General features: G+C 38.6%; 1 pseudogene; it reads left to right on the top strand.

Annotated features, from left to right (window-relative positions):
* The first annotated feature begins 6,763 nt into the window (after positions 1-6,763).
* LOC124086948 (coiled-coil domain-containing protein 43-like) lies at positions 6,764-7,471 on the top strand (annotated as a pseudogene).
* The last annotated feature ends 2,200 nt before the right edge of the window (positions 7,472-9,671 follow it).

Genomic DNA, 9,671 nt, shown 5'->3' with positions numbered 1-9,671 from the left:
GTGGAAACACAGAGTCTTGCTTAGAAGACATTACTATGTACCTGAAAAATACAAAACACACAGGTGGTAATAAAGAACACCAGTGTAATACCAATGGTAATAAAGAATACCAAGGACAACAACATGTGGTATACACAAGCACAGAAGTGCTGTGGCATCCTAGTAAAAGGGCACTGTATTCCTGATCATCCTGTGAGACCAATATCAAATAATGAAATTAAAACAGCAATTAAAGGCTGGGGTTGTGGCTCAGCGGTAGAGCGCTTGCCTAGCATGTGTGAGGCCCTGGGTTCAATCCTCAGCACCACATAAAAATAAATAAATAAAATAAAGGTATTGAGTCCAACTACAACTAAAAAAATAAATTAAAAAAAAAAACCAGCAATTAAAAGCCTATCAACAAAGAAAAGCCCAGGACCAGTCTGATTCTCAAATAAGTTCTATTAGACCTTTAAAGAAGAATTAACATTAATCTTTCTCAAATTATTTTATTGAAATGGAAAGGGAAGGAACACTGCCAAATACAATCTATGAAGTCTGTATCACCCTGATCCCAAAACTAGACAAAGACACATCTAGGAAAGAAAGCTACAGATCAATCTCCCTGATGAATGTAGATGCAAAAATCTTTAATAAAATATTAGCAAACTACATTCAAAAGCATATTAAGAAGATAACACACCATGATCAAGTGGCCTCATCCCAAGGATGCAAGGTGGTCCAACATATGCAAATCAATAAATGTAATTAACCACATAAATAGAATTATGAACAAGAACCATATGATCATCTCAATAGACACAGAAAAGCCCTGTGATAAAATAGCACCCATTCATGCTGAAAATTCTAGATAAACTAGGGACAGAAGTAACTTACTCAACATTATAACAACTAGACATGACAAATCCAAAGCCAACTATCACACTGAATGGGGAAAAAAAATGAAAGTTTTTTTTTTTCTAAAATTAGGAACAAGACAAGAATGTCCACTCTCACCACTTCTATTCAACATAGTTCTTGAAACTGTAGCCAGAGCAATCAGACAGAGCAAGAGAATAAAGAAAAAGAAGTCAAATGATCACTGTTTGCTGATGACATGACAGTATATCTAGAAGCCCCCAAACTTCACCCTAAGATGACTAGAACTGATAAATGAATTTAGAAAAGTAGCAGGATTCAAGATCAACACTCATAAGTCAATGGCTTTTCTATACTCTAACAGCAAGTCATCTGAGAAAGAAATAGGAAAACTATCCCCTTTATGATATTCTCAAAAATAATAATAATAAAATATCTGGGAATCCAACCAAAGAAGTGAAGTTCTCTACAATGAGAACTATAGAATACTGAAGAACAAAACTGAAGAAGACATCAGAAGATGAAAATACCTCCCATGTTCTTGGATAGGCAGAATTAACATTATCAAAATGGCAATTCTACCATAAGTAATATACAGATTCAATGCAATCTATATTAAAATGCCAATGGCATTCTTCACAGAACTAGTGAAAATAGTCTTTAAATTCATTTGGAAAAATAAGAAACCCAGAATAGTCAAAGCAATCATGAATAAGAAAAGTGATACAAAAGGCATCACAATACCCAATCTCAAATTATACTACAGAGCTATAGTAGAAAAACCAGCATGGTATTGGCACCAAAGTCAGTATGAAAACCAATGGAATAGAATAGAGGATACAGAAACAAATACATATATCTGATACTTGACAAAAGTGCCAAAAATATATGTTAAAAAAGACAGACTTGTCAGACAAATGATGCTCAGAAAACTGAATAGCTGCATGTAGAAGAATAAAATGAGATCCCTTTTATCATGCACAAAAATCAAATCAAAATGGATCAAAGACTTAGGAATTAGACCTGAAACCTTGCAACATAGGATCAACACTTCATCAGATAGGTGTCGACACCAACTTCCTTAACAAGGCTCCTAAAACTCAATAAATAAAATCAAGATTAAAAGGGGACTGCCATCAAATTAAAAAACCTCTACACAGCCAATTATTAATAGGGTAAATAGAGAGCCTAAGGAATGGGAAAAATGTTTTCTAGCTACTCCTCTGACAAGGGATTAATATCTAAAATTAAAAATCTAAAATATATGAAGAACTCAAAAAACCCAATAAATAAGTGGGGAAAATAACGAAATGGAAATTTATCAAAAGAAGAAACACAAATGGTCAACAAATATATAAAAAAAAGTTCAACATCTCTAGAGAGTCATGGAAATGCAAATCAAGACTACACTAAGATTTCATCTCACTCCATTCAGAATAGAGAATATCATGAATACAAATAACAATAAATGATGGCAAGGATGGGGGGGGGGAAAGATACACATATACATTGTTAGTGAGACTGCAAATTAGTGCATCTACTTTGGAAAGCAGTGTAGAGATTTCTCAAGAAACTAGGACTGAAACCACCATCTGACCCAGCCAACTCACTCCTTGGTATTTATCCAAAAGAACTCAAATCAGCATACTGTAGTGATACAGCCACATCAATGTTTATAGCAACACAATTCATAATAGCCAAGTTTTGGAATCGTTCCAGATGCACATGTGGTATGTATACACAATGGAGTTTTACTCCACCATAAAGAATGAAATAATTATTTCCTGGTAATAGATGGAAATGGAGAAAAATCATGCTAAGCAAAATAAGCCAGACTCAGAAAATCAAGGGTTGAATGTTTTCTCTTATATCTGGAAGTTATAGCAAAATAAGGAAAAGAAGGCAGTGAGGGAGGGGATTAAATATCATCAAGATATAAGAAAGATCAGTGGAGTAGAAGTAGGAGAATGAGAGAGGGAAGGAGGAAGGAAAAGAAAAATGGAATGAATCTAACAGAATCATGTCATATACACATAACAATGTACCAATGGGAATTTCTCCTTTACAAATGTAAAAAGTACCAATCAAAAATAAATAATAAAGGAGTGAAAGGGAGATAAGTAGAGTAGAAGAGGGGGAGGGAGGAAGGGAGGAAAAGAAAGGAATGGAGATTGAAATCAAATCCTTGTATTATAATTTTGTCAGAAGGAACCCAAATAGTATATGTAATTATAATACTCTAATAAAAAAATCTAAAAATCTAAAAAAAGGGGGGGTTATGATCTAAGACTGATGAACCAAGAAGGGAAACTAGCAAAGTCTGTCTGTTCATAGTCTTCTTGGTGTCTTGAGTCACATTTCTTTCTCCCAGGGACAGTGAGGACCTCTTCAGGAATAAGGGTTCCATGACCTACTACCACACAAGGTGGGTCAGAGTTTCTCTATGGCCAACTCTTACAAGAAAGGCAGCAACAGTGGGAAGGAGATGCGAGTAATATCTTTAGACTTCATGGCTGGAGTTGGGGAAAAGGTTTCTATGGCCTTGGGTTAAAAAAAAAAAAAAAGGAATGCAGAAGACAGAGAGCAGGAGAAGTCCAGACACAGAATGCTTCTTGGGGGCATCATTTTCTATGCACTGATACTAAGAAAGAATCAAAAAGTGATGCTAATAGCCTTGTCTTGTTTAGCTTCAGGGGAAGACTGCAGGGAGGGTGCTCAGGAAGGTACAGGCTACTGACAAGGGATGCCTCCTACCCCATCCCACCCTGAACATCATCACTGAAGATCCAATTAAGATCCTGATTCAGTGAGCAGAATTCATAATTTGTCAGGGCTACAGAAACTGTACTGGATGAGAGTAAATGCTACATTTCCTCCTTTTTTTTTCTGGTTCTTATTTGTTTATACATAAATTGGCCATTAATTGACCCTCCAAATCTGGAAAGGTTTGAGAATGAATGGAGTTATTAACTGGATGAATGAAGAGATAATGCGTAAACCAAGAGTATCTTAGAAAATGGGGACGATTGGTTATCTTCTCTGTAAAGCAGTCATCTGCCACTCTCACTGACCACACTGGACAGAGTCCTATCAGCTCTGAGAGAATGGATGAATCCTTGCTTGGCCATAAATCATTATAGTTTTTCCCCATTGCTGAAGAATTTACTTTACAATAAATGCTCTTCGAGGTAACAGATGGTTTACAGACAGCAGAGTCTGTTGATTCAGGACACAAGCTCTGCCAATGGTAGTTTCTATTGATGTGCCTCCTCCTTCACCATCCTGTTTTCTTCTGAAGTGGTTAGACCTAACAAAGGTGTCAAGCTTGTAGTCTACTGCAACCCTTGTTAAAAAAATGATCACTTCCTCCTCCCATTCAAAAGCTGAAAGGCAGAGTTGTAAAATGTACCTTTGGAGGGCTGCAGAGATAAAATTGCTGTCTCAGAGCCTGGGAGATCTGCACAGTGCCCATTCCCTTGGGCCAGTCATAGCAGAGGAGAATCTGAGGAAGCATGTAGTCCAAAAGACCTCAAAACAGATTAATCAACCCAACCATCTTTGAAGAACAGGAAAAAGAAAGCAGCTGTGAGCTATGAAGACCCAGGTAGGATCTTCATATCAGACTCAGGGGTTCCCACTGGGAATCCTAGGCCTGCACACTGCAAGCCTGAAATGGCAGCTTTCTGTACAGCTCTCCAGTGCTGACTCCCCAGGGCGCGGGCCCCAGATCTGGCTCCACTGCATCCTCTCTGACTTGCAGCTGTTCTTCTCTGCCAATGTGACTCTTCTCTCTTGCTGTCTTCGAGCTCTTTTTACAAACTTACATCTAGGTTGTGTTTAAAATTGTTCAAAATATAAATGTGTATGTGATAAATAGTTGTGTAGTTCTCTTTCAATCATTCCTGGATTTTTCTGGAAAAGCAATAGCTAATCTTGTTAAGCAGAACTACAGGTAAGTGTGAAAGTAGGTGTAAGATGCAAAAGGAAGCCTCTAAAACAGCAGGGCTATTTTTATTTGTAATGTTTAGGTTTAATTACAAGTGATTAGCCAAATGCTCAGCACCAATTGCTCTTCCCTGTAATATATTAGCTACAGCAATAATGAGATTTAGGATCTTCATCCTAATACTAAAATCAACCTCTAGTGTTTTTCACTGAAGAACAAAATTTAGTATAAAATAGGTCCTTTATGGATCCCATCCAAAGTGGGGAAGTATGTCCATTTAAAAAATACTAAATAAAGGTGAATATGCAAACTGTGTTTATTGTGTGCTTGGAACTATTTTAAGTGCTTTAAAAATATTAATTCATTATAGTGAATCAAAGGGGCTTTACTCTAGAAAGATAATGCCACAAAATATCTCAATAATGTATAAATTTTACCCTTAAGGCAGGAAAAACAGACACAATCAAAAACAATAACAGGCCGGGTACAGGCGCTCATGCCTGTAATCACATTGGCACAGAAGGCTGAGGCACAAGGATTGAGGGTTCAAAGCCAGCCTCAGCAATTGTAAGACACTAAGCAACTCATTGAGACTGTGAGACCCTGTCTCTAAATAAAATGTGAAATAGGGCTGGGGATGTGGTTCAGTGGTTGAGTGCTCCAGAGTTCAATCCCCGGTACCAAAAGGAAAAAAAGAAAAAACAGTTCACTTGAGTTGAACTTACCTGAGTATATTACCACTTACCACATTGAACTTTCCCACCCTGTCTTACCCACAGTGTGCTGAGTATATTGTGTGTAGTTTAACCCTGTGTAAAAGGTTTTGCAAATCTCTATTTCCTTACAGATTGTGTTGATGCTATTGGTTCCCAAATATACACTGTGTTTCAGGAAATAGAGGATAAACTGTAAAAGACTACATTTCCCTGATTCTTTATAATTCAGCTAGTCACAAAGCTTAGCTGAACAGACATACCTGCATGAGATCTGGAAGGTTCAAGGGTACTGAGTGAGGTCAAAGTTCCACTTCTTTCACTTCTGATATACGATGCCATGGAGGTGTTTGTGTACCAGCTTAGGACCATGTCTGGCTCTATGGGTGTTGAGAGGCAGGGAGCCACCATCCTCCTGGTCCACATCATGGCAGAAGTTGGCGGTAGGAGGGTTCTAAAACCAGCAGTTGTGATGGCACTACTATTTCCAACAGTTCCTGGATGTGGCAGAGGCACAGTTCACTTAGTGGGACAGTTCTGCACTACCATTTTGGTAGTTCTTCTTGGAAGCCCAGCCTAGAGCCTGCTTCTTCAGCCTTCACAATTTTATAAGCACCTAATTATCTCTACCATTTAATCTCTTCCTGCTTTAGTTTAAATGGTTCCTGTTATTTGCTATTGAACTCCGGTCATGGCAACTTGACTGACCTGGGATGGTTATCCGAACAGGTTGGGTTAGGGGTAGTGAAGATCCAGTTGCCATTAAAGAATGGAAAGTTTCTAATTCATATCTTGCAGGTCAAAATAGTTCCTTAACTAATGCCTATATGCATATGGAGAAAGTGCCTGTTGAATAAAGTATTTTAGTAGATGGGGCTACTATCATACCGTAGTATGAGAAGCACAAGAAATATGAAAGTTGGGGCTGAAGCTGGGGCTCAGCGGTAGTGCACTTGCCTGGCATGTGTGAGGCACTGGGTTCGATTCTCAGCACCACATATAAATAAATAAAATAAAGGTCTATCAACAACTAAAAAAATATTTTAAAAAAAAGAAATATGAAAGCTATGCTGAGGGTCACAGGTGTCTATCTGCACTTCAGAACTTAAAAGGAAAAAAAAAAAACTCAAGGCTCAGTGTTGTGAACTTTTGGAGCAACACATGCCAGAGAACCAATGAGTATCTTGGCTTACCCTGCAAGAATCTCTTTTCTCTCAAGACTGATGTGGCTAAGCCTGATTCCAAGATGGTGGCTCCCTGCGAAGTGAACGCAGCAGCCTCCAGTAAAAGTGATGGCAGGGATGGAGGTTTTGGATCCTGGCTGGGTGGATGGTTGGAGGCACCGGGAGTGGACCAAGCCGTTTAGGGTCCCTACATCCTTGGTATCCATCCTTGGGGAGGAAGAGGAGGAAGAGATGTTGGACGCTCTGTAGGGTGTCCAGTCTGCTTTTCTGGAAGAAGATTTCCTCCTTAATATCTGCAAGGAAGTTGTGTAAAGATGGTCTGAAACTCAGTAAGTTGTCACCAAAGTGAAAAAAGAAGATGAGGTATGGGGCACTGTCACCCTCATTGAGAAGCAGGCACGGATTGTGGTGAAGCCCAGGATGGTGTCACAAGAGGGAAAACAGAGGAAAGCGGCCCTGCTGGCCCTGGGTGCTGAGGTCACAGGTGAAGAGGATGAAGCAGATGAGAGGATGATTCAGGTGCCACCAGGATGAACACCGGTTCTCAGAAATCTCTGTTTCGAATCACCAATGTAGAAGATGTCCTCCATGCTCAGAAATTGGAGAAAGCTTCACTTTGGAATGAGTCCCAAAGGAAGGAGGAACAGGACAAGCTGCAGCGGGAAAGAGACAAATTAGCCAAGCAGGAGAGCAAAGAAAAGGACACAAGAGAGGGGAGCGAAAGCGATGACCCTGGGATGTTGGGTTCTTCCCCTGCTTCAAGAACTTGACAAATCGGAAAACTGGTTGTGCATATGTATATTTAGGAGAAATGAGAGAACAATGCATAGTGATTTCCCAAGGCATTTCCCTTTATGTTTACATAGTCAAAAGGAAAATCACCACCGCTTCTCATTACAAAGTGTGTCATGTTTTGGTGATGTGGGTGATCAGATGATTATAGTTGATGTCTGTGCCAAAGAGCTGCAATTGGGGCAATCTTTATATTTCAGTACTGAAGTCCTGTGCTCCTTTTGGCACCTTTTATATAAAATACCTTCTCTCACCTTGGATAAAGTTTTCCTTGGATGAATAGCACGATTCAGAAAGCTAACAGTTACACTTTTCATTTGGGAGAAGAAACATGACCATTCCTCTGAGATTGAAAAGTGCAAGTACAAATTGCTTCAGAGGAAATATTTATTCTTAAATGTCGTATAGTTTATGGCTGATGTATAAAGCTAATAAGGAAGCCAGATGGGGTGGTGCACACCTTTAATCCCAGCCCTCTAGGGAGACTGAGGCAGAAGGATCACAAATTTGAGGCCAGCTTGGGCAACATATCAAGACCAGTCCCCCCAAAAAAAACCTACCTGGATGCAGATTTTGTGTTACATGACAGCAAACGAGGAAAGTGTGAAGAAATTATTTGGAGTGGTTCCAAGATCTGAGATCTTTTTTAAAGAAAGTTTCAACTGATAAGAGAAAATAGTATCTTTTTAGTTAAAGATAGTTACATAGTTTCCTCAATTTAGGCTGTGACATTAAGAAGGATGTGTCAATATTGAGTGCAAAATATCATTGTTAAACTACATTCATTTTTTTATCATCATGAATTTTCTTGAGTACCAGTAGAAATTTTAATCCAAATTTTCCCTAAAACATGAGTATTAAGACCTGGTATTTCTGATTTAAAAAAACTAGAGGAATTGCCCTTTTAAAGAAAAGACACACAGTGAAATCTGGATAACACAAAAAAATAGTTAAAGAGTCTACACAGCAGATGTTAACACGTTTATTGAATGAATGAGTGGGAAAACTGCCTGAGAGAGTCAAAGTGAGCAGGAACTCTCTATTTCTACCTTTTTCACAAGTCACATTCAATTATAAATAAGGCTCTTCTTTACTTGACTTCAGGCCATAGAAGACTGTCAAGAAGCCTAATGAGAGCATTTTCTCTTATAAAACAAAGTAGATATTTTATACCATGAGTCAGCAATTTACCAACAGTGGGGGAAAATTTGGCTATCTTTTTTTGTATGGTACAAACTAAAAATGTTTTTTACATTTTTAAGAGGTTATAAGATAAAGAACACATGATAAAAACCATATTGTGGCCTGTAAAGCCTGAAATATTTACTATCTAGTCCTTTGGAGAAAGTTTGCTGACCTTTTTTTTTATATCATTAACTATGAGATTAACGAAGATTTTTATCTTTGTGCAGAAGGTTGAAAATAAAAAAGCATGGTTAAGGAAAAGGAAATTATGTCACCTATTCATAAAGTCCATGACATTGCAAAAATAACCACATCTTTAAAAGTTAGGAAGGAAGGAAGGAAGGAAGGAAGGAAGGAAGGAAGGGGCTAAGAATCAGATGCTGAGTGCCCTCACATGGGTTCAGGAATTCAATCTTAACAATGTTCTTATGTGGATGCAATGACTGAGACAAAGAGCAGAATCATGAGAATTAGAATAGTGACATTTGAGAGCAAAAAGATGAGTCTGAGCTGGGCGTGGTGGCGCACGCTTGCAATCCCAGCAGCTTGGGAGGCTGAAGCAGGAGGATCATGAGTTCAAAGCCAGCCTCAGCAATGGCAAGGCCCTAAGCAATTCAGTGAGACCCTGTCTCTAAATAAAATATAAAATAGTACTCAGTGGTTGAGTGCCCCTGATCTCAATCCCCAATACCCACCCCCCCACACAAAAAAAGATGATCCCGAGTTTTCTAGACTCTACTGATCATTCTTCAGTTGCAACCTTATCATTCCTTGACTGAAGTGTTCTTTCTTTACCAGAAGGAAGAACCATTTTCTTCAATGTTCCACCTATACTACCTATCATTGTCTCAGACTTTTAATAGAGCAATGCATCCCAGCATTCACCAGGACACCAATCAGAAACTCAAATCCAGGAGGAAATACATGAATGCATGTGTGTGTGTATGTGTGTGTGTGTGTTGTGTACATTGCTAATCATTTATTGCCATATAA

Source organism: Marmota monax, unplaced genomic scaffold (genome assembly GCF_021218885.2).
Source record: "Marmota monax isolate L192 unplaced genomic scaffold, Marmota_monax_Labrador192_F-V1.1 WCK01_AAM20220418_F8-fsc00012, whole genome shotgun sequence".
Lineage (NCBI taxonomy): Eukaryota > Metazoa > Chordata > Mammalia > Rodentia > Sciuridae > Marmota > Marmota monax.
Note: the sequence above shows the minus strand (reverse complement) of the source record. Positions and strands in the feature narration are given on the sequence as shown.